Here is a 27710-nt window from a genome sequence, read left to right on the forward strand (position 1 = left end):
CCCACAAATATCTAATATTAGTTCAGAAAAGAGCAAATACATTTCGTTGTTGGAAAGTCCTGGGTATTTCTTGCCATTATTTCATGTGTATATATGAACAAACTCTTAAGAGGAAATGTAGAAGGAAAAATAAGTTAGTAGTGATAGAAAATAATAATCAGTTCAGCAAGTGGATCAAGCTGAGCATAAATTTAACTCACTCAATTTTCCCTTTGCCTTCTCTTTTTTCTTTTAATTTATATTCACAGACCAAGAAGAGCCCTCAAAAATCATCTCATCAAAGCCACTATGAGATAATATAATCAAGATAATTCCAAGAGTCAGTATCCAGTAATAAAATCTGCTAGTAGGCATCTTCATTGTTTCATCATCTTGACTCATGTAATGGTTTTCCACATATCACCTCTGAGAACTTTCTTTATCATATTGGAACTAAGGACACCAGCTCACACTCTCTCTTTCATGGTCATTACTTTCTGGTATCGCTCTTGTGGGCTAAATCGTGTTCTCTCCCCAGCATTCATGTAGACTGTCCAATAAAGCAGAAAGTCAAGGAGATTAAGCATTCCTTTTGAAATTAAACCATCAAAGGTCTAAGGTTAAAGGCCACAGGCTAACTTTTACAGTAAGCCTCCTAATAAGACCATTTTCACGTAACTTATATGGATAAATCTATTATTTTAGGGGAAATAATACTATTTTCTTAGTACTTTAGCCAAAGATGCCTTAATCCCTGGTAAGAAGATAAACAAGTGTCTACATCTTCTGTGTCAGAAGAGACAAAAATCCCAATTCTCACTCTTAGATCCTTGATATATTGGTGGAAATGATGGTAGCTCAGTGAAAGCTCAATGGTGAGAAAAGGCATGGAAGCCCTGAAATTAAAAAGATTCCAGAAAGAGAAGATAATTTGCTTATTGAACATAAGAGCCATAAGATTTGAGAGGTCAGGTGGGTATAAGATGAAAACTAATTCTGGTGCAACATGAAGTTGAAAGCCTTCAGAATCCAGTCATTTGGCCAAACAATTTACTTTGGAGAAAAAAATGTCCCACATGCAGTTCTTAAATGAAGAGAGTTCTAATCTTGGAACTCATGCATGGGACACCACTGCTACCAGTGTAAAGATAGATCCAAATAAGGACATAGCTTCAGAGGAGGGTAGTCTCCATAAAGTAAGGAGAATTTCTAAACAGGAACATATGTCAGAAAGAGCAGTGGGAATGAAATAAAATAATTCCTGGTTCCCTTGGAAGCAGGACTATCCACTAGTCACCCCATCCTTCTGGGATTGAGTAAATATCAGAGTTCTTGTATGATTTACAAGAATGAGAGTAAAGACCACAAATGGAAGATGATGAATTTCTTATAAATAGGACATGTGGATTTTCAAGGGATTAATCAACTAAATAAGAGATGAAACCATATATGAACCCCTACCTCCTATGTAGGCTATAACTGCTCCAAGTAGACTAGTGCCATTCATATTCCACTCACCCAAACTCAAAATCTTAGGATCATTTGCTATATGACTCCCCACCGCCAACTATTTCCTTCTGTTATATGTGCACACATACTCATACATATAAATAAACATCAATTTTCTAATTCTGACGCCACAGTTTCAAATCTGTATTTTCTTTTCTATTCCAAAAGACTCAGAATCCAAGCTCCATTATCTAGCTGGACTACCATAAATATTATGAAATTATTTTTATCCTTTCAATAGGTCTTTTACATAATTCATTTCTCATTTCAATGACTACCTATGAAACATTATTTTATTTGCATATGAATTATTAATATCTATTTTAATATAAGTCAAGAATACACAGAATCTAAGTGGCAGCTCTGAATAAAATTTCACTTATACTGCTTATTGTGAATAATTTTTTCAAGTTTTATAAGCATTAGTTCTGTCAATAAATTTAAATAATTATTTATTGATTCCTACTATGTGCCAGGCAGTGCTTTAAATATTAAAGATTAAGTAGTGAGTGATACAACAAGCTTCTTTACAGGGAGTCTGCATTTTGGTATGAATAAACTTCATCTGAAAATTCACATCTAAAAGGATAACTAGATGGACCTTTTAGGATAGCGGTGAATATTTAATAATAAACACAAATAAAGCATTTCGCATAGTGTCTAACACCAAGTAGCTGACTAATAAAAGCCTAATTTATATTCTCAATTAAAAAAATGACAAGATGTGTGCCTTATAGGGGGAATGCCTTCTTTTCCCCGGGAAGGATTCTAAGTCACCATTACCCATGAGAATATTAAACTGAGAAGGATAGCCCTGATACAGAGCTCTGGGCCCAAGGACACCAAAAACAATGCTCAAAATGCTCATTTAATAAAAATCACATCTAATTCCTAACCTAAGAATTCACACCAATTATTCACATATTGCTTTTTTGACCTCTATTCTTCTTCTTTCCCCTAAAATAATCTTTATGAGAAATATCTTTGAAATATTAATGTTTTAAGAAATATTATACATGATTATTCCACTTTTTCAGCATAGAAAAACATTTTAACCCTAATTTTGATGAATTTTAGAAAAACAAAATGTTATATATTTTTTGTACTACAGGCCATTGGAAAGTGAAGTTCACTTATACATTGTTCAGACTTCACTATTTCCCTCTTATGTCCTTTTCTTATCTGTTTCCTCTGTGAGTACCCAATAAGTCATATATAAGTACTAGAGGCCCGGTGCACGAAATTTGTGCACTGAGTGGGGGTTCCCTCAGTTCGGCCTGTGCCCTCTCGCAGTCCATAACCCCCCGGGGATTGGGCCTAAGCTGGCACTGAGACATCTCTTTCTCAGTCCGGGGCTCTCACAGTCCAGGAATCCTCGCTCCTTACTGCCCGCCTGCTGGGGAGGCGGGAGATGCTCTTGCCAGGCCGCTAAACCAGAAGCCAGACTCACTGCTCCTTAGCACTGACCCCACCCCCCCACCCACTGGTGGGGGGGAGGGGCAATCTGGGGCCGGGCTGGCCAGGGGAGGGGCCATGGGAGGTTGAGGCGCTGTGCTTGCACCTGTCCTGCCTCTGTGGAGGCTCTGAGACCATGCTGCCCACATGCCCCCCACCCCCGCCTCTGCAGAAGGCATGGCGCTGGGACCAGGACCACACCGCGGCCTCTCCAGCCACCTCTGCGAAAGGGGCAAAGCAGGGACCAGACCGCGACACCCTCTCCCACCACCTCTGCAAAGGGGGGTGCTGGGACCACTATGGCTGGCCTCCCAACCCTCTGGTGGTTCCCGAAGGTCATCTGGAAGGATGTGTGGAAGGTTGTTCGGCTGTCCAGTCTAATTAGCATATTATGCTTTTATTATTATAGATAGACTCATTATCAGTTGTGAGATCACAAAATTGAACAACTGTCTTAATACCCTGCTGAAAGCAATAAAATAATTATTGTTAATACCTATATTTAAATTCTAACATACCAATTTATCTATGATTAACATAATTTATGTAAGAGCTACTGAATTTTGGCTCATTCTTAATTTTTATATTTTGATTACACAATATCATGCTTAAATGTAAAGACCTTTACAGAACATTCTTTGTGATGACTAGACTGTGATAACATTGGCAATCATTCATTAACTCACTATCATTAATCATAAAAGTTTCCACATACAGCCTCCTTTTTTATTTTAGAATATTTCTGACTTCATGGTGTTAGATTTATTTTCTTTTCATCTGACTATCACCTCTTATACTCTGCTTCAAAATACATTAATTATTTTTATGTAGGTTATTAATGCTAAAATCTCATACTTCCAGAATAGAAACAAGATCAATGAGATCCATGTTCACTCTAAATGTGATCTTGCCCTAGCTGGTTTGGCTCAGTGGATAGAGCTTTGGCCTGTGGACCAAGGTGTCCTGGGTTCAGTTCTGGTCAAGGGTATGTACCTTGGTTGCAGGCTCCTCCTCGGCCTGGTCCCTGGTTGGGGCCCCTGCAGGAGGCAACCAATCAATGTGTATCTCTCACATTGATATTCTCTCTATCTTTTCCTCTCCCACTCTCTCTCAAAAAAAAAAAAAAAAACAAAAAACAAAAAAACACTCCAAGGAAAACTATCCTTAGGTGAGGATTAACAACAACAAAAAAAGTGATCTCAAATGTAAAGAATCTTTTTCAAAAACTTAGTATAGTCAGTGAGCTTTTAAAATTTTTAATAGCAAGCTTCTTTGTGCTATTAAATTTAACCTAGAAACACAGTATAGAAAGAAAGAGAGAGAGAAAAAAGAAGGAAGAAGAGGAGAAGAAGAATCAAAATCAAATAAGTATTAGAATAATAGTAAGAAGAACAACAAAAACAACAGGAACAACTGTCTGGTTAACAGAGGTTGTTTCCCACTTGACCTCTTTGATTTTAAGATGATGCAAGAAATCTTCAAAGAATCTTCAGAGTTTGATTTCAAGATCTTGGTGTGGCTCTAACTCCTGACTTGGAATTACAGTGAAGGGATTCTCAAAGAATCCGAAATTCCAACACCCAAATTATCCAAAAAGAACAGAGGAATGAAACCCTCTTACTGAGGCAAGAAGGTTCCCCACTGGTAAATAAAATTTTTAAAATTATTGTATATTGCCTTTGCCAGTTTTGTTCAGTGGGTAGAGTGTCGGCCTGTGGACTGAAGGGTTGGATTCCAGTCAAGAGCACATGCCCGGGTTGTGGGCTCGATAGTTATTGATACACTTAGATAATTAAATAATTCAGATACTTAACTTCAAACACATTTTTTTGTACTTCCTGGCTAATAAAAGTGAAGTCAAGCCTGGTAAAATATTCCCTCAGTAAGAATACAAAAAAACTACAAAAATGTTACCAAATTTTTTTAAATCCATAATTTTTTGCCATAAATTCAAAAGGAGGAAGCCAGAAAATATATCAAAGATTATCTATGACATGACTTTAAAACTCTCCACTTTTCCCTAAATTCCTGAGGTCATTGTCAATGACCTCAAAATTGTCATGAATATTCATGAATCACCCTTCCAGACTAATAGGAAGTAAGTGGCTTTTAAGCATGTGGCTACTAGAAATGATTCTCTCTGAAGCACAAGTCACAGAGAGTCAAGGTGAATTAAAGAAATTATTGCAATAACAAAGTGTACCCCACACCATAAAATATTATATCACTGCCAATCCAAACTCTAGCTGCACTATGTAAGTGAATTATGACACAGGAAATTCAACAATATCTAAGAAGAGAAAGTAGAACACATTCCTCTAAGGCAGTGGTTTTCAACCTGTGGGTCATGACCCCTTTGGGGGTCAAACGACTTTCACAGGAGTCGCTTAAGACCATCGGAAATCACATATATCTACATTAATAAAAGAGAAACATGCAAATTGGTGTCACTCCACTACACCCACCAGCCAATCAGAGCGACTATGCAAATTAACCCAACAAAGATGGCAGTTAATTTGCACATGCAGGCACAGAGTGAAGACTGGAGGCTCCAGCCGGAGTGAAGACTGAAGACTGAAGAGGCTTGGCTTTTCTGCTGCGGCCGGACCAAAGGCCTGGGTCCCGGGTGCTGGAGGAAAACCAGTGCCGGCAGTCAGGGGAAGGAAGGCCTATTGCGCGAATCTTCATGCTATGGGCTTCTAGTAATTACATATTGTTTTTGTGATTAATCACTATGCTTTAATTATGTTCAATTTGTAACAATGAAAATACATCCTGCATATCAGATATTTTCATTCTGATTCATAATAGTAGCAAAATTACAGTTATGAAGTAGCAATGAAAATAATTTTATGGTTGGGGGGTCACCACAACATGAGGAACTGTAGTAAAGGGTTGTGGCATTAGGAAGGTTGAGAACCACTGCTCTAAGGCTTCACATACTTCCAATAAGAGCCTCTCTCATCTAACATAACTTTCTAAAACAAAAGTTATATTTAACTACTCGTACTATCACTCAGAGGAGACAGGCCTCAAGAAAGAGGGAAAAGGAACCAAAGATAAGTTAGGCCACTCAGTATCAGAAAAACAGAGCTGCTTACATGAAAAGGATAATAAAATAGTATGATTCTGTTAAAAGTTAATCAATGGGAAAAATAAACAGTTGAGCCTGATGTTGAAGTATGACATTGCAATTATAGTACGGTCTTAGGATTTATTGAACAATTAATTATAGAGAACCGCATATTGCATAGTGTTCTGACAATTAAAATTAACATGAGTCTGTTGCCAGAAAAGTTTTATTGCATACAAATGTTAGGAAAAATGTTGTATATTTAGATTTATTATAAAAAATACAAATAATTGTAACATTGGTAGGGTACACTGCAAAAATACCTTGTGTATTAATAATAAATCTTAACAAATTCCCTTAGAAATTATTTTTAATTTCTACCTCCTTTTTGTTTTAGTTACAATTGACTTATTTAAGTGCACCTTTTTACATGAAAGAGAAACTCAAATAATAAACAGAAATAGTAATCATAATAATTTGCAAAATAAAGTTGAATAGCAGTTGCTCTGGTTAGGGCTGCAACAAATTATTTTAGGAAGCTTTATTATTTAAAGTCATTTCCAGTTATGGAAAGATTCAAATCTCAACTAATAGGAATATTTTGTTTATCAATTTTTGCCTGCTTATAAACAGTGAACAAAATTGTATTCAAAAAAAGAGGCTGATAATTCTCTGGAGAATGCATACTGGAGAATAAAAGTTAGCATTAAGTAACATTTTGTTGAATGCTTAAGGATTTTTGAGAATAGAATAAGAGTTACCATGGGTACAATATTCACAAAAGAGTTTGATAGCTCTCTGGAGATTGCATACAGGGAAATGAATATTTTTATTGAGTAATATTTTCTTGAATGTTTAAAAATTTTTGAGGACAGAATTAGAATTACCAGGGTATAAAATTTGATATGCATTTTAATAGATTTAAAATAGAATCTAGTGATCATTAAAACGTCTTTAAACATTATTTAGGACTTCTGCTTTCAATCCTGCCATGTAAAGATCTTTTAAGATCCAGCAGGCAGGAATCAGTCCAGACACATTTGACATAAATAGTACAAATAGAAGAGTTTGAGAGAGTGGGCTAGTTAGCATGTTGAGAACTGTCGGGAGGAGCAGGACCTCTAGAAAAGCTGCATGAGTGGCTCATAGGTGAACCTCTCACCTGGAGATATCTAGTGAGTTAAAATCAGAAAATATGTTTTTCAGACTCTGGAGATTTATTAAAGGGTTTACAAAATTTGAGAAGCTTATATTCAACAGAATCTATGGAAATTTGTCAAAAACAATGAGGGGCAATAGCACTTGAGCTAGGGACTGTGACTGTCTTTCCATATTTCAGCCTGAAGCAGCACCCATTACTCCACCCCATCTCCCACTATATAGGGAGGATCCTTCCAGGAAGCTGTTGAAGATTATAGTTCCTCATTCATACTTTATTACAGAAGACCTGCTTCAGTGGTCTAGGTAGTTGAGTAACCAGCTTCACCAATCTCCCAGAGTGAAAAGACTTATTCCAGTGGATTCAGCAGTTAGTGAAATCAGCAGATTCTGTTCTCCCAATCTGAGCTGAGGAAGATTCATACTGAGTGGTGGCAGAAGCTAGACAGCAGCACCAGTTATCAGCCACCTCCAACACACTTCCAGCTCCATAGGAAGGATATAGTGAAGAGCCAACTTCCCCGTTTGTGTGTGTGTGTGTGTGTGTGTGTGTGTGTGTGTGTGTGTGTTTGCCATGCACAGCTCCTGGCTTTATAGCCCAGAGGTTCTGCTTAAGAGAAGATCAAAACAGCTTCAAAGACTTGCAACACTCTACTTACCACTTCCAAGGGGGCTGACTTCAATAGGATGAGAATGTAAGCAATTTATGTCCTAAAGCATTATGGTACATTACTGCAATCAGCTAGCAATTAGTGTAAGCTAACATCTGAGTGTGATGCCAATAGAATCAGGTAGATGAAAGAATTAGATGGCTAAAGAGACTTGCTAGACTAGCTGGTTTGGCTCAGTGGATAGAGTGTCTGCATGCAGACTGAAGGGTCCAGGGTTTGATTCCGGTCAAGGGCATATGCCTGGGTTTCAGGCTCGATCCCCAGTAGGGGCTGTGCAGAAAGCAGCCAATCAATGATTCTCTCTCATTATTGATGTTTCTATCTCTCCCTCTCCCTTCCTCTATGAAATCAATAAAAATATATTTTAATAAATAAATAAAAATAAAGAGCCTGGCTAACACCACAGTCCTGGTAGTGCATGCCCAAGTCTGGAATCATTAAGAGACATCAGAGGCTGCAAACTGTGGAGAAAGACTTTACTGAACAAGGACAACTAAGTCACTAAACAAATTAACAAGCAAACAAACAAGTACAATGAAAATCCCCAAGTGATAAATACCTAGAGTTGCTTCAAGATGTTATCTAAAATATTAATTTTCACTAAATAATTATGAGACATGTAAAGAAACATAAACACATGACCTATACGTAGTGTGTGTGGGAGGGTTGAGGGGAACAGTCAATAGAAACTGCCTTTAAGGGAGTAGGCTTAGCAGTCAAAGATTTGCAAGTAGCTACTATAAGTATGTTCAAATAGTGAAGGGAAATATGTTTAAAGAATTAAAGGAATGGGCAATAATAATCTTAGCAAAGAGAGAAAAGCAATAAAGAAATATAAATTATTTTAAAAATGGAGATTCTGGAATAAAAAAGTATGACAAATGAAAAATTCACTAGAGATTTAAGAGTAGATTTGAGTTGGCAGAAGAAAGAATCGGCTATCTAAAAGATAGATCAATAAAGATTATTCAATCTGAAGACAAAAAGAAAAGTTAATGAAGAAAAATGAGGAGAGCATTGGAGAAATGTAGGAGATCATTATATGCAGTAAAACACAGAATGAGAGTACAAGAATGAGAGAAGAGAGACAAAGAAGCAGGAAAAAAGTTGTAGACTTTGTAACTAAAAACTTCCTGAATTTGATGGTAAACATCAATCTATCAAGTTTAATTTCAAGAAAGAGATGAAACAATCCACAGAATAGGGTAATATTACAAATCATATATCCAATAATGTACTCAGAATACATAAAGAACTCTTGCAACTCAATAATGAAATAACCCAACTAAAATATGAAAAAGGTGCTTCTTTCACAAGAAGATGCAAATGGCGATAAGTGTATCAAATGAAGCTAAACATCATTAGTCATTAGGAAGATACAAATTAAAACAAAAATGAGATACCACTCATACCTGGTAGGATGAATAAATTTAAAAAAACCAGATAATAAAAAGTTCTGGCAAGAATGTGGAAAAATTGGAACTTTCATACACTGCTGGAGATAATGTAAAATGTTGAAGTCAATTTGGAAAACAATTTGGGATATCTTCGAAATGTTAAAGATAACCTATGAACTAATGATTCCACTCCCAGACATATATTCAAGAGAAATGAACAAATATGTCCACATTAAAACTTGTACATGAATGTTCAAATAGCATTATTAATAATTGCCAAAAGTAGAAATAACCCAAACATTGAACAACTAATGAATGGATAAGTAAAGTATAGCATATCAATACAATGAAATATTATTCAGCCATAAAAATGAATGAAGTACTGATACATACTAGATAAGGTTGAACCTTGAAAATATAATGCTAAGTAAAAGGAGTCCATCACAAAGCACACATATTACATGATTAGACTCATATCAAATGTCCAGGCCAATCTATGGCAACAGTAAGTAGGTTGGTGTTTGCCTAGAACTGAGAGTGTGGAGAGGAATGGGGAGTGAATTCTAGAGCATATACATTTTCTTTGAGGGGTAATGAAAATATTCTAAAATTTGAGTAAGGTGAAAGTTCCACTATAATATATTTAATGTACTTATATTGTGTAGACCTATACTTATTCGAAGTATATACATAATATGCTTATACTGTGAATATACTTAAAACCACTGACTAGAAGGAAAACAGAATTATGGAACCATTTAGGCAGATATAGCACCTGGTAGACTGGAGCAGCTCCTGAAGCATTGCCCAAGTGGCTCTGGAGACTTCAGTTATAAGTGTGCTGGGATAATAAACTGGGGTATCAGCATGGATATATACTACCTGATGCTCATCCTCAAGGAGTTTCTCCTCATCAGCTCTTTCTCTGATTTCCTTCAAATTCGCCTGATTCCTGCCCTTATATGTTAGTATATATGTTTTATCCTCCTTACGATAAGTATAGTGCCCCTCACCTCAGCAAGCAATTATTTATGTTTCTTGTCATTGTTACTGCCCTCAAGCTGCATTATTAGGAATATTGCTTCAATACTACAGTATTTTTTAAAGCAGCTGTGTTGATTGTTCTGGTTGCCATTCTTCCCTTAGTATAAGTTGTAATGATGTCAGTGGAACATTTCAGGAAGTTATATGTCAATCTTGATATGGTCTGTGCTTGCCAAAGTTTATATGGCCTCTTCCTGTAAGTGAAATCCTTGAATTGTTTTGGAGCTGTATGGCACATTTACACAATCTACTGAAATATCAAGGGACAAATAAGCTTTCTGGAATTGCTTTTATAATGCTCAGTGCATAATCAGACAGTATAACTGAATATTATCATTCACATTAGTTTTATACTGATAATCCTACATAACATTCAATGAACAAAGAATTTTGAAACATAAAGTGTAATGCTCTTTTGGTGTTCCATCTATACAGAACTAAAACACGAAGACATAAAAGTTTACTGCCCCCCCCCCAAAAAAAAAAACACCAATAGATAGCATGAAAGCAAAAAGCTTCCTTTAAGAAATCAAATATCATCTTTAAGGGTATGAAGCCTAGAATACATAGAGCCATTATATTGCTAATCAAAATATCTCCAATACAATTTCATGATGACTGTTCCCTTTGACCACCAGCACCATTTTCTTATTTCACCTCATGACAGACCTGACCTTACCTTCTTTAACATAAGCATTGGCATGATTGAGCCATTAGTAATAACCCTAGCCTTGTCCATGGTTTGGTCCAAAGATAAGGACATAACACAGTTGAGCCAATGGCTTTGTTCAAGAACATTTTTGCTTGACTGTTAAACAGCCATGAAAAATATTTTCTTCCACCAATTATGATGAGTATATAAAATGTGACCCCAGAGAGCACACAGACCTAGCTGTCATACATTGGGGATCATTGTCTGAGTTGGAATTTAGTCATGGACCAGTGAAAGATTCAGGGGATATAAACACCTAACCATGAGTAATTCCCTTCTCTGTACTAGCACTGTGCAAGGTATGTTGAAGGAAGTGGTAAATAAGTGCTGATCTAGCTCCCAAAGAATTCTTCTCCTTGTCAGAAATATAAGGAGAACATGAATGTAACAAAAGAGACTATAATTTAGAGCATACCAAAGAGCTTTCCTGTGAGGAAATATAGACTGCTCAGGGTGTGAAAACACTAGTGAGATTGCCATCTCAGTAAATAATTTGGCGGTACAAATTTTAAGCTGTCCACAATAGTCTGTTATATTGATGAATACATCATAATTTGGTAAGTCAGCTTCACATTTAGGATATTTTGGTTGCTTTCCTTCTATTACAGGGTTTCTCAACTTCAGCACTATTAACAGTTTGTGCTAGATAATACTTTATTGTGGGGGACTGTTTTGTGCAGTGTAGGATGCTTAGCAGCATTGCTGGCCTCTCCCCATTAACTATCAATAGCATTTTGTGACAACAATGTCTTCAGAGATTAAGAACCACTGCTCTACAGGGTGGAGCAAATGTAGGTTTACAGTCGTTCATATGGAAAATAATTTAATAATTAATAACACTACAAAATTAAACTGTGTTTCATGAACTCACAACTATAAACCTACTTTTATCCCATCCTGTATTAAAAATATATTTGTTTTCCTGATTATAATTTTTTTAAAACTAATTATAATATTTAAGAAATATTAAAAATTAAAAATATCAGCATTTTAAAAGTTAAAATTATCAGCATTTTATTTTATTCCAACAGTCACTTAAAATATTCAGTTACATTTCAGTACATTTATTTTTGCTTGGTATAAAATTTAAATAATATATTATGATATTTGGCATCCTACAATTTTCATTCAATATACTATATGAGTATTTCCTCATGTCATTAAATATTTTTTTAAAGTGTAGTTTGAATGGCTAGGTATTGTTCAATTGCTTGGTGTGGTTCTTTTATTTCTTTGTTTCTTCTTCTTTTTTAATTTAGGGAGACTCTCCTGAGCCCAAGTCAAACTTTAGGGATGGTATAATGAGCTCTTTGTCTAATAAGAAAATGATTCTGAACAAAGGTCTTTTCATCATTTTGTTTAGTAAAGAACAGATGGAGTCAAGCAATTGGTCCTGTAGTGATTCAATACACAATCTTTCAATTTTCTGATTTTTGGTACTATACAGTTTGTAAAAACTTCATGTTAAAATATTTCAACTCCAAGAACACCTAAATTTACATTTAACTAATGGAAGAACCAATACTAGTTTAAAAATAATTATGACATAGATTTTATATATTTGTGATCCTGGACAAATCATTGGATTTACAGATTTATAAAACAAAGTAACCCCACTGTTAAAGTGCTTAAAAGAAACAAGACATGCACAGAAATAACTATAATGTACAATGTAATGAAAACAAGGACCAACAAAGGCATGCCAAATGCAATGGGAATTCAGAAGAAGGACAGACTACAGTTGGAGAGATGAGGATAAACCTGGATGAGGAGGCAGTATGTATGGAACACCTTAAAGGAAAAAAAAAAGAAATCTGACCTGCCAAGCAAGGTAAGGAAACAGAGTCCATTCCTGGCAGAAGATATGACTTGACCATGAAAGAAGAGTACTGAGTGAATAGACTGGAGGGAGTGGAAAGACCAGGTGGGTGAAGGTGTCTGGGTGAAGAGGAAAGGAGTAGAAAAGCAAGGGAGAAAAGGTAAAGGAAAGGAGAACTTATTTCTTATCAGGTACTGTGTTTCGGTTTTATTTACATCATTTCATAACTCACATCTCCATGATGAAAACAAGGAGACCAAGGCACACAGTCACCAGATTTCAGTGGCAGAAATGGCTATGGTAGTGGTGTGATTAACATGGAAGATTTACTCTGATTTTCTTTATTTTTATTTTTTAAATATATTTGTATTGATTTCAGAAAGAAAGGAAGAGGGAGAAATAGAAACATCAATGATGAGAGAGAATCATTGATCAGATGCCTCCTGCAGGCCCCCTACTGGGGATCGAGTCTACAAACAGGGGATGTGCCCTGACTGGGAATTGAACCTTGACCTCCTGGTTCATAGGTCAACGCTCAACCACTGAGCCACGCCAGAAGGCCTCTGATTATCTCAGAGGCAGATAGCCTATCTACCTTTAAAATATCATATATCCTATTACTTACATTTGCTCCAAATAAACCTAAGGATCCACTTTCTAAAGCCTTTGATCTTAAGTGAAATCCACCAATTACTTCAAAGTCCTCCGGACACCTACTCGGCTGCCCCCTACTCGATGCAGTACATGTATGTATACACAAGAGGACCCACTTTCCTCAACCTACCCCCTGCAATATGGTAAGTGTCTTGAGTGTCAAGAAATTGTCTTCATCATCTCTATGGCTTCAATGCCTGGATCAGAGTAAAGGTCCCAATATATTCACTGATTCAATAAACAGAATCCAAGCAGGGGTACTGAGACTAACATTTCCACTCACCCCCAAATTGGTGTCAATCTGCCTCTCTTACAAAGCAACTATAAATAGAGAGGAAATGCCTTTATTCAGTTATTGACTCCACATATGTTCCTGGCAGTTCCTGGCTTATTAGAGGTCCTCAAATACAAAGAAAGAGAACCTGCCTATAGCGTGTTACATGTGGGAGTGTATGTGTTAAGTTTACTTTAAATGGTGAGCTTAAAGTTGGATTGATTTTTGCACTAATAGTATAATTCCCAGGTATTTGTTTTAATAATAAACAGTACTTGAAATGACTGCTGTTCATGAGTAAGTTTATAGCTAATTAGAGAAGCATCTCACTGATGCACGCTAATGAGAGGGAGAGCTATTACTGATCAGAGTGCGAAAGTTTCAAGGGTAGCATCATAAAAATGCAGTTTGCTCACTTCTGTAAATATATGCTGTTTACTTTATTTACAACAGTCCATAGATTACTCAAGTGCATAATATGCCAGTATACTGGGTGAAATAAAAATCTCGCTAACATGAGCTCTCACTAAAGTGCTCTATCTGCTATTAAACTTTTATTAAGAACTGAGAGAAAACAATTCTCTTTAGAGTAGGAATTAGAGTGCCTGCTGATGATCACTGAAGTGAATAAGGAAGCGACAATAAGAAAGAGAGCCGTGTTCTCAAGGAAACCCTGACTGATCATGCCCATTGTGCTCTGACCTTGCCCCTACCATTGCCAGAGGTACTTCAGGTCACTTCACATAAATGGAAAACAGAACAGCTAAATGTCTTGGAGTGAGTGCTGCAGTGTGTGAAGATACAAAGGCCACTCTTGGGATGGGTGGCTGAATGTAGGTTTTGTTGTTAGGACAGAAAGCAGCTTCACAGCCACAGAGCCAAGTATAACATTCCACAGTGAGATGTGAGCTTTAGAGAAAGCCACGTGGTCCCCACCTTCCATGGGTCTGGGAATAGTGTGCAAGGACAGTGAACGAAGAGTGAACAAGCAATGTGAGGGGAGAGTCAGAACTGGACCAGGTACTTAGGGAGGAGTTGGAACCTGGGAAGCGAATGGAAAGAGATGTCTTCATAACCAAAGTACATAGCCATGTCCTTAACCAAAACAAAGAGGGCATTACTATAGAGTAATTGTTTTCATTCCAGTGGTTCATTTTCTTTATACTAGGAATGATCTGACTGAATCAATCAGTCGTTCCAGCTTTCAAAAGATGTGAAGATGTGTTTATGTTTCTCATTGAAACATAGAAATAAAAACTTGAAGCAGACATTCAATTAGAATGTTCACTTTTATATGCAATACTCATATCTAAGCATTTCTTAGATATGTCAAAAACAGCACAAATGTTGAAAATTGAGATACATAAGAACATGTATCAGCTCAGCCCCAAAGCAATGGCCCAGGAGGCCAAGCCATACAGAGCAAAGAGCACAAACCTTGAAATAGAGCCCTCCTGAACTTAAGCTCTGACATTGTCACTAACAGGCTGTGTTATTTTCATCAGTTATAAAGCTCTCTGTCCTGCTAATTCCTCATCTATACCTTTTGGATAATAAGATGGATCACTAGGTATTGCTTCTCTTTGCCCATTTGGACTGATATAGCAAAATGCCATACACTGGGAGGCATGATTTATAATTTTTGTCGACAAAGATTTATTTCTCACGGTTCTGGAGACCAGAAGTCTAGGATCAAGGTGCTGTCAGATTCAGTGTTTGGTTGAGGGCCTGCTTCCTCATTGATGGCTGCCTTCTCACTGTAATCTCCTCACAAGGTAGAGGGGTCAGGGGGCTTTCTGGGGCCTCTTTTATAAGAGCACTAATCTCATTCATGAGGGCTCTAATACTGACCTAATCACCTCCATCATAAAGAACTAGGGGACAGTAATATGAATGAAGAATACTCTGTTATAAGATACCTACCCCCGTCTCTTATGACTGCCGTTATTCACTTCATTTGTCCACATGCCATAATCATCTAGTACTTTGTTATTATTATTACCTTTCACAGTTATTGGATGGACTCAGAATGAGAAAAATAAAATATTTCTTTTGCCTTTATTTCTTCTTCAATGTTCTATCTTTTATCATGTAATAAAAATTTCTGATCATATCATTTGCTTTCCTTCTCCATGAAGAATTACTTTTAACATTTCTTGCAGGACACAATCTGCTGTGATAAAATCCCTCAATTTTGTTTGCCTGAGAAAGCCTTTATCTCTCCTTAATTTGGAAGGTTAATTTCTCTGGGAGTAGAATTCTAGATTGGTAGAATTTTTTTTTTTCTATTTCCACTATTTAAATAATTCACTCCATTATTTTTCTGTTTGCATGATCTGATGAAAAACACCTTGTTCCATTATATGTAAGGTGTCCCCTTCCCCCAAGATTATTTCAAAACTTTGTGTTTAGTTTTGACAGTTTAAATATCATGTAGAATTGTGGGTATTTATCCTGTGTGATGCTTTTCTTAACTTCCTGGGTCTATGGTTTGGTGTATGTCAGTTATTTTGGAAAATTCTCAGCCATTCTTATATGAAATATTTCTTCTGCTCCTTTTTATGTTTCTTCTAATTCTTATATTTAAATTATATATTAATTATTATATGTATTATTTTATATATTGCAACTTTTGAAAGTGCCCCAGTTTTGGAAATTCTCTCTCTCTCTCTCTCTCTCTCTCTCTCTCTCTCTCTCTCTCTCTCTCATTTGTTTTCTGTTTGAATTTCATTTGGGAAGTTTCTAACATCCTCTCTTCAAGCTCACTGATTTTTGTCTTATCTACAGATGAGCCCATCAAAGGCATTTTTCATTTCTGTTATAGTGTTATTGTTTTTTTACTTTTAACACCTATTTTTTATTCTTTCTTAGCATTCCAAATATTTGCTTTTATTAACAACCTGACCTTGCATGTTGTCTACTCTTTCAATTAACATTCTTAGCTTATTAATCAGCTATTTTATAATCCTGTCTGATAATTCTAAAATCTATGTCTGAATCATTTCCTACTCTCATAGCTATTATTGTACTGCTTGAGTAACCTGACATACAATACTGATCTCATTTTTCTATCCTCGGTTTACTTCTCTGTAAAATTAGATTAAGAATAGTACTCATCTCTAATACTTTTGTGAAGCCAAAATCAGAGAAGGCATGTGAAAGGATCTTAACACAGGATCTTGCACCCAAGAAGCACTTGCTTAGCATTAGCTGTTACTGTTATTGATGAAATAATTGATTTTTTCATATCTGCCAGTCCCACCAGACTCTGAACTCCTGAAGTGCCTAGGATGGTATCTGTTACACAGAAAATGCTCAGTAAATATTTGTGGAACAAATATTGAATGTAAGTATAAATTCTAATATTTTTTTCTCTCCCTAGATATGCTTCTCATAACATGACAGAAATAAATCCCCTGCTGGTTGGTTTAATTCAGTGATCAGAATTCACTACAATATCCCCATTGCTTGCTCTCTTACTGAACTCTTCTCCACCTCAGACCTTGAAAGAAACTGCATTTCATCTATCATCTTAGAATCCATGCCCTCTATTCCACTGCACAAAAGAAATCTAAACTGCAGACTATATTTTTTTCTAGCCAAAGCATCTTTTGAAAGTCAGAACTCTTCTTTTACTGACTTCTTAGCTTTATGCTCAATGAGAATTCTCAACTTGCTCATAGATAGAATTTTTTTCTTAATGTTGGACAGTCTTCAGAATTAAAATGAATAAATTGCAGCTGTGAGGTGTCTGGTTAATCTGGAATCATGAAATTTGCAAAGCAGAAAACCACACAGGATTAATTCAATAAATTCATTGAATTTCAAGCTGAAAAGATACACATATTATGCGTAATCTGAATTAAATTGCTTACCTGAAGACACCCAAGCAATGATTACATTCAAAGTCATTGTTTCTTTTATTGTCCCATGCTCCCTATCCACTCGAACTACGGGTGAGAGTAAGCCTAGATTCTAATCATTCTATTTCCTGTTCATTTTTTAAATACAGCATAAATATAATTCCTCTGGGAAAAGTCTGGTGCATGTGTGCATGTGCGCGCACACACAAACACACACATACACACACACACCAGATTTGGTGCTTCTCCTATGTGCTCCCATGGCACTTCTTTCATTCTTTATCAATACACTTATTACATTTATTTCATTTTATTTTTAATTTTTTAAAAATATATTTTTATTGATTTCAGAGAGGAAGGGAGAGGGAAAAAGGGATAGAAACATCAATGATGAGAGAGAATCATTGATCGATTGCCTCCTACATGCCAGGGATTGAGCCTACAATCCAGGCATGTGCCCTGACTGGGAATTGAACTGTGACCTCCTGGCCCATAGGTCAACACTCAACCACTAAGCCATGCCAGCTGGGCCCCATTTTATTTTTAATTGTTTGTCTTATCTGCTAGGGTTTAAACTCCATGTTTAAATAACCATGTCTATCTGGTTCTTTATCATATTTCTAGTTCTAACTATAGTAAGAATGCTTAATTCAACACTGAATGAATGAATGGATGAATGAATGAATGAGTGAATGAAAATAATTTTTATGTTTTATTTATTTTTATTATGTATTCGTTTCAGGTTTACAGTTTAGTGGCTAGAAAATCATATACTTTATAAAGTGTACCCCTCAATATTTCCAGTACCCTAACTGGCACCATAGTTATCACAACATTATTGACTATAATTTCTATGTTTTCCTCACTTCCATGTGACTATTTTGTAGCTACCAATTTGGGCTTCTTAGTCCAGTCACCTCTTTAAATTTAAAATAATTTTAAAAATTGGAATAAAGCTGAATACCTGGAGATAACTTTGGAGTTAACTTAAAAATGATTTCATAAAAGTGGGTACTTGTGTTTTTCTTCATACATTACATGATCTGAAAGACAAACATACATAAATATAGCCAAGGATTTGCTATTTCACCTCTATTTCCAATCTCCCACATTGCCTATTTATTTTAGACACTTGGGGTCTGGATTGCAGAACAACATTTGATATCCACCTTTTCTTTCACTGAGGTAATTCTACAAACTGGTAGGATAGAAAGATGCTATCATTTGAAAAATTGCTGTGACAAAGATTAGCTACTTCCTTTTGTTATCCCCACTCTGTGAACCCAAATTTAGAAAGAATTTATTTCCAGAATATGTTTTATCCTTAAGAATCAAAGAAAAATGGAGAAGCTATTTCTCTTTATATTTAAATAAGTAAAATATTTAAAAATAGGAACATCATCCATGTTCTCAATAAGCAACACTATGTTAACATGTAGTATCTTATATTAGGAATACGGTGATTGAGACTGGTTTTCATACATGCGTGGGTGGGAAAAAAGCCTACTTTAAGGACCCTCACGCTGAATGGGCTGTGTGTGATTGCAAAAATTTCCAAAGCTTACTATGATTTCTCTTCTTGGCTCTCTCATATCCTCATATATTGGTCAAAATAGTTAACCACATCCCAATATGTCACCCTCCAATGCAGTCTAATATTTGTATATAAACAATAAGCATTACACTGCTGGTGGTATAGAAGAAACCTTTCCTGCAACTCAATAGCCATAATGACAAAATAAAGCTCTGGGCATCTGTGTATCTTTCTTCCAAACTTAAAAACTCCAATATGTTTAAAGAGTGAATTAGTCACAAGTTCCTCCAGTTTCTGATATATTTCTACAAGCATTTATTTTACTACAAAGCAATTATTCACATATGGACTGATTTCCCTGATGAATTAGAGCTCCTTGCATATACATTGTAGTCTGTATCTTCTCTGTCTACATATCCCATTTTACAACAATGTTCAGAACAAACCACATTTGCAAGAAATGCTTCTTGAATGAATGTACATTATAATCCTAATAATGCCTAACTACTATACTAATTTGATAACAATAATAAATTATAATTAGTTTCTCTTGTGGCTAACTGTAGCCACAATGTAATATTTCCATATGATCAATTACCTTTCATCTTCCATTTTTGCATGGTCTTTCTTCTGGAACAACCTACTGGTCATGTGCTGTTATTCACTTTAGTATACGATAATTAGATATGTGACACCAAGAAAAGTTCATTAAATCTTCTAATTCCAGTGCACTCTTTTTAGGGTTGAAAATAATTTCATAATAAAATTAAGATTTCTTCCCAATGGAGTAACAAATTTTTCTGAAAATCTTACAAAACCATTGAAGAAAGTAAGATAGCATGAATCTCTTCAGCAGAAAAGAAGTAAAATGCTAAGCAAATCAAAATTAAAGATTCATTTTTTTCTCATTTGATCAAATTACTCTCTACTTGAAAAGAATTAATATCTTATATTTTTTCACTTCTTTCACCACAGCCATGCGCTGCATAGATACCTGTTGTTCATTGGAAAGAACGAAGAAGTAAATGCTGTTCTCTTTCTCTAATTTTCTTTCTTTGCCTTTTCTGAGTATTCCTATGTGAAATTATCACCTTTAGACTCCTTTTATTATCTATATATATAAAAGCCTAAGCGACCATTATGACTGGTCAGCCAAACAATTGGTTGACTGGTCACTATGATGTGCACTAACCACCAGGATGCAGACACTCAACACAGGAGCTGACCCCTGTTGGTCAGTGCGCTCCCACAGCCAACCTCCTGCGCTGGTCAGCCTCCTGTGGTCCCTCCCACCAGCTGGTTGGCCAACCTTCCACGGCCTCTCCCCCTGGCTGGCGGGCCCAGTCGACCCTGATTGGGACTGGGCAAGATGGCCCCGATCGCCAGCCAGGCGGAGGGACCCCACCCGTGCACGAATTCGTGCACTGGGCCTCTAGTTCTTTTATAATATCTCCCTTATCAATTGCATGAATTAAGCTCTAGTGCTTTTGCAAAAGTCAATTAAATCACTAGTCCTGACCTTTACCTAAAACCCAGCACCGCATTTCTATGTATCTGATGAGCACCACCTTCTGTAGTCCTTCTGGAAATTTAAGTCTATTATACCCATAATGGCACTCATCATTCTCCTCTGAAGTCTTCTCTTCCTATCGTCTTCTTAGTTTCACTGTATGATACCATCATTTGACCCATCAGCGAACTTTACAATAATATGGCATTTCTCTTTTTTACCCAAACTGCGAGTTGAATAAGTTTTCAAGTTGTCGTTGAGCCAGTATAGTAACTTACCCCACTTCCCCCTCAATTTTATTCCCACCTTTACTTCTCTAGTTGAGGTTTCCTTATTCCACCTATCTACTACTAATTTACCCATCATATATTTTATACATCACCAATTATTTTCTATTCCATCAGTAAAAGTATTCAGGGGGTGGGTGATTCTAAGAAGACGGTATACTGAATATGATTTGTTACCTTTGGCAGACAGAATTAGATTCACTGAATATAATTAATTGATTTATTGGGTTGACAGGAAGGCTCCATGCCTCAGCTCATGCAGGGTTAAGTTAAAGACACACAGGTAACTTCTGGCCAATGAAATATAAATCAGCATGATGCATGTGACTTCCAGATTGGCCTAAAAATCTCTTACACAATCATCTACTCTTTTTGCTTTCCACATTTGGTGGTTTTCACAGAAGAAAAGATCTCTAAATGACTATATTGGTCTCTAAATGACTGTATTGCACAAAGCTCCCACAGTCCCTGGTGACCACAAAACGTTTCATATAAATGAGAAATACACTTATTGCGCTACACTTCTAAGGTATGGCATTTAGGACTGTTTTCCAGCATTTGCCTACCCTGATACTCCATTCGTCCACCCCCATTTCCAATACATATGCTAGTTTGTAGCTAAATGCCTGTTGGGCAGAAGGACTCCTGGATGTTAGTGAGAATTGGGCACTATATATGCCTCAACAGAGAGAACTTGTACAGGCCTTTCTCGTAAGTTGTTGGGAAATGGTTAGGAGACCAGCAGGAGAAAGTATCAAGGTAAGAATCAGATTCTGTTAAATCATTAAAAGAGCTTGACCCTGAGAGATGCAAGGGTAACTGGTGGAGGAAGTCAACATCAACAAGCATTCCTGGACCCAATGAGGGGGACTGAATACACCCACAGTGCTTAAGCTGGAAGAGTGTAAGGAAACCTGGGAGCAGAGAGAACATTTTGTGGTGGCTCTTAAGAAAACTGGCATTCTTACGGTAGCTGTACCTCCAGCCCAAAAAAGTAGAAACTGCTGTGCCTTTCAATATGCTCAGAACTAAGCCACTTGGGGAACACAGACAACTAGACCTGCTCCCACAGAGCAGGCAGAGGAAAATAACCACCCACCTAAGAGAGCCCAGCAGCTATAAATAGGAAACTAGGTTAAAAGAAACCAAGCCCTTGGTTCATATATTATAACTGCTGGGACAGATGTACAGGGCCACTGTGTAAAGGTATTCAGGTTGCTCACTGCACAAGACACCTAATTAGTAGAGCACATAGGACTTGAAATCCAGTCCCAATGTGTTTGGTAGGCAATGCAACCAATTAGGGGCCACACACACCCAGAGGAAAGTGTACTTTTTTAATTAACAGAAAAAGCACTCTGCTAGACAAGTTATGTACTCATGAAACTGAGCCACCTGGAGGAAGTGTCCTTTTAACTAAGTTATAAAAAAGGCACTTTTTTGAACTAATGGGCCACTCTGTGGAATGGCAGTGGTCCTAAAGTTAGATGGCAATTTAAAAACAACACCAAAAAAAGGTAACAACATTGCCCTAATTTATAGTGCAGCACACACACACACACACACACACACACACAAACACACACACACACGATTCTGGAGTAATATTATGACTTCCCAACTAAATATATTTTATATTTAAATATGCCACTAACTCTTATAAAGCAATGACCTGATATACTGAGTACAAGAAATACCTCAAAACTCATAGCTTATATACAAGAGAACACATGACTCCCAAAACACTACACTTAGAGGATACATACTGAAGAAATAAAATTCAAATGAGTCCATTTTATTCATTATTCAACAAATAACTTTTATTACTTGTTATATATGAGGAATTTTCCTAAGACTTTGAAATAAATCAGTAGACAAAAACAAATAATTCTTGGGATCTTAGATGTTATATGCTAGTGAGGATAAACATATAAAGGAACATAATGTATAAAAATAATGTATATAGTATGTTAGTAGGGATGAATTAGGGGGTTACTGAAGATTACATAATATTGGAGAATTCAAACTGACAGCTCCTCACTTCTTCTTCTTACATTATTACCTGCCATTCCTGAATAAGTTAATTTAAATTCATTAGGTAGAGCTGAGCAAGGAAATTAGATGTGCACAGGAGAGGGGAGTTGCCGGGGTCCAGCCCCAGCAGGTCCAGGGGTCCCCAAAGGCGTGGACGGAGTCGGCGAAGAAGGAACGACATGGAGGCAGCGTTCAGTTGATCAGCAGCCTAGCCAGGATCTCTAGCCAGGTTCTGGTCAGGATCTCCAGCAAAGTTCTGGTTAGGATCTCCAGAGAGGTTCTGCTTAGGATCTCCAGCCAGGTTCTGTGTCCATGTTCTCTTGCTAGGTTCTCCAGGTTCTCCAGCCAGGTTCTGTAGCCATGTTCCCTCGCTAGGTTCTCCAGCCAGGTTCTGTCCAGGTTCTCCAGCCAGGTTCAGTCACCAGGTTCTAGTCAGGTTCTCTTGCCAATTTCTGTAGTCAGGTTCAGTCCAGGATCTTTTGCTATGTTCTCTCGCTAGGCTCTGTCTCTAGGTTCTGAGGCCAGTTTCTGTCCAGGATCTTTTGCCATGTTCTCTCCAGTGAAGTTCTTCTGTCTCTAGAGAACATTCTGTGTAGGTTCTGTGCCTAGGTTCTGTCTCTCGCTGTCTTGTTACATCCGTATTTATACCAGTTGATTCAATCCTATCAATCTCTATTATAAAGGTTAGGGCGTTTCTTATCTCCATTCCAGGGAGTAAAGATTATGTAGCTTAAGCATGATTGTTCGAAGTTAAAGTGATTAATTACCCACCTGGCACTTAGTTAAGAGGTTTTATTCCCTCCCTAACTTCAGGGGAAAATCCCTACCTGGGGAAACAACCTTTCTCAGAGACCTTTGTTAAAACACATAGTGCCTAGAAGGTGAGCAAACATATTAAGAACAGTATGCCATATATGCCAGGTCCTTTGAAACAGCAAGGATGGACCAGCTCCCGGCAGGGAGTATATATCTAAAAGCAATAAGCACACCTAGGACATAATCTTGGTTTCTAAGTACCTTTCTCCACTATAATGAACCAGAGGTTCTCAAAGAAATGGCTAGACCAGGCTGAGTCAAGGAAAAATAAAAACTATGCCTGAAATATCTTATTGGAAGAAAAATAAAAACTAAACAAATCCTCAAAGAACAATGAGAACTCAGAAAAGGTATAAAGAAGTCAGTAGAAAGAGGCTCTCACTAGCCAAAAATTAGACAATTTAAGCATAAAAATAAACAATGTTAATAAACAAATACAACCAACTCTATAAAACAGTAAATATTGAGTCCATATAAGTATAAATAAACTGTTAAGTATTGATTAGAAAGAGGTCTTAAATTATATCTTTGAGAAATACTTATCCTATATAATAAAAGGCTAATATGCAAATCGACCAAACGGGAATGACTGGTCACTATGATGTGCACTGACCAACAGGGGGCAGATGCTCAATGCAGGAGCTGCCCCCTGGTGCTCAGTGAGCTCCCACAGGGGGAGCACCACTCAGCCAGAAGCCCTGAGCCAGGCTCATAGCTAGCGAGCAGAGCAGCGGTGGCCGGAGCCTCTCCCACCTTCGCGGCTGTGCTAAGGATGTCTGCCTGCTGGCTTAGGCCCACTCCAACCCCTTGAGGGCTCCCGGACTGCAAAAGGGCACTGGCCAGGCTTAGGGAACCCCCCCCCCCGAGTGCATGAATTTTGTGCACCAGGCCTCTAGTTAATTATAAAGAGAAAAGGTTAGCTGTCCAGAGAAGGAGCATGTCAAACACCAAGTGATCAACATTAACATCAGAAGGAGACAAAGCTCAGCTGTGTCCATATGACAGGATCCAATAAAAATATCACTACTGTGACACTGCTTCAAGAGTCTTAACTATAATTTAATTACAAAAAAATCAGATAAACTAAACTGGGGGACATTTTACAAAATTAATGGCTTATCTTCTTCAAAATTGTCAAGATCCTAAAAATAAAAGTAAAAAAAAAGAAAGATATATAACTGATCCTGACTGAAGGAAATTGAAGGACACATGACAGAATAAATAAGATGTTATTCTGAACTGGATCCTTTTGCTATAAAAGTCATTATTGGGACAATAGAGAAGAATGACGTTTGAAGGTTCAATGCTAGTAATACATTTATGATAATTTGTTGATTTTGATCATTCCATAGTAACTACATAGGAGATGTCTTATGTAATAAGTAATCATTAAAATATTTGGAAATAGCCCTAGCTGGTTTGGCTCAGTGGATAGAGTGTTAGCCTGTGGACTGAGGGGTCCCAGATTAGATTCCCGTCAAGGGCACATGACCAGGTTGCAAACCTGAATCCCAGTAGGGGGCATGCAGAGGCAGCTGACAATGATTCTCTCTCATCATCAATGTTTATATCTCTCTCCCTCTCCCTTCCTTTATGAAATCAATAAAAATAATATTTTTTAAAAGTATTTGGAAATAATATAGCATAATGTCAGCAATTCAAATGATTCAGAAAAAAATAAGGTTTTTTTGCTCTAATTTCTACTTTTTATATATTTAAGTTTTTTCAAAAAAGAACATTTTTAAAAATTAAAAAATATAAAATTATTATGAAAGTGAAAATTTACAATATAAAATTGATTAAAGGTATTAAAGATATATATAAAATACCATAGTAGTTTTACATTTAACTGTATTAATCTCTGTAATATTTTTTCTACCTAATTTTGCTTCATATTATTTGATTGCCTCCTCACTTCACAATTCTTAATATAATTTTCATAGAATAAAAACATATATTTATCTTCTAATAATATTATACTTTTGTTAAAAGTAATTGACAGTAAAGGAAAGTTTCTTTCACTGTCAAAATTTGATATAAATAATTAGCACCCATTGTCAAAATCTTTGATACTTTATGCTACAGTGTTTTATTTTGGGGAGTGAATTTTGGCTTTCTGCTACATTTGAATTTCGGTATAATTAATAATTTTGAGAGAACATATGCAAACAATCTGAAATTAAGACATACAGAAGGACATTTTATTATTTTAAATATATTTTTATTTATTTCAGAGAGGAAGGAAGAGGGAGAGAGTGTTAGAAACATTAACGATGATGGGGAATCATTAATTGGCTGCCTCCTGCACGCCCCCTCCTAGGAATCCAGCCAGCAACCCAGCTATATGCCTGGTCTCAGTCTGAAGGCCAATGCTCCATCCACTGAGCCAAATCGCCTAGGGCCAAAAGGACATTTTAAACACATTTTGAATTTACTACAATATTTACAAAAATATGTAATCAAATTATTCTTACTACATTGACTCATTAATAGGGATATGTGAGATGTGGGTCACTGGAAACATTTTAACTTCAGTCCAGTTGACTGCATTGGTGACACTTGCATTCCATTTTATTCCAGACTTCAACAAAACAAGCTAAAGTATAATATAAAACATTGCAATGTTATATTAGCTAAAGTATAATATAAAACATTGCAATGGCTACATACCCATTTTCTCACACAAACACACTATTTTTTGTAGTCCCACTATAGATTTATGTACCAAAATACAGGAATTAATAAATTATATTGTGTGTAATTCTCAACAGGAAACAAAAGATTGTTTTATCACGCATACTGCTCTGCTTCTAACCAAAACAGCACTTCAATTATTCCTAGGTGTTTAGGAGAAACAATTATATTTACAATTACACTTATTATTTAACCCAACTGATGATGGGAAGAAATTCCCATAGGCCAGCTCCTTGCTCTGAGGTCTTAAACATGGCTTCCCTCTCCTTGCCAACATGACACCAGTAACAGCTGTTGAAGGACACATTCATATTATAGCATGAACTATGAACCTACAACTTTGGATCACAATGATAAGTAGCAGCTAATTTTATATTAGGATGGCCAGCAATAATAAAACAGAAATGAAACTGACTACAAACCCCATAGATATATTTCATGAATCTTAAATTAAATGTGCCCAACTAAAATTTCCATTGGGCTGATTCCTCTACTCCAAGTCATTCTAGTACCACTGAGATTGTGGATAATTTTGATGGGAGGAAAACCTTTGAGAAATGTCTACAATGTCCCCTGGGCATTGATAGTTGGACAGGTAGGTAGGTAGGTAGGTAGATAGATAACTGAACTCTTAAGTTAGAATAAGATAAAAAGGAAAGAGCAGAGTAATAATAATAAACTATCAGGGTTGATAATATATATATGCGGTAATAAAGATTTATGAAATAGAACCATGAGAATACCCTGGATGGAAAATTTTAGTGATTTCCAAAAATCACTACCTATTCTAGCTTAATAAGACACAGGAGTTAAATGGTAGGGTTCAGAGTACTAGGGGAGCGGGACCTATTGGAGATATTCTACTAAAACTGATGAGAACATCTAATTATATTCTTATAGAAACTATTTCAGTGAATAGAAAAATAAGAAATAGTTCTCAAATCATTTTATAGAAGCATAATAAATATGATATAAATATTAATAATGGAAAATAACAGAAGAAAATTATAGTTCATTCCCTTACTCATGAACACAGAATCATAAAAATTTAAACCAATTTAAACAGAAATAATGTATCAATTTACTTTTAAAATGCATCATGACTAAGATGGGTTTATCTAATGAATATAAAATGCTTTATATATAAGAATGTCAACATAATTCACCACACTAGCAGATTAAAGGAGAAAAACTATTATTTCACCAGATATATTAAAATCACTTGTT

Source organism: Myotis nattereri, assembly GCF_964212035.1.
Source record: "Myotis nattereri genome assembly, chromosome: 6".
NCBI lineage: Eukaryota > Metazoa > Chordata > Mammalia > Chiroptera > Vespertilionidae > Myotis > Myotis nattereri.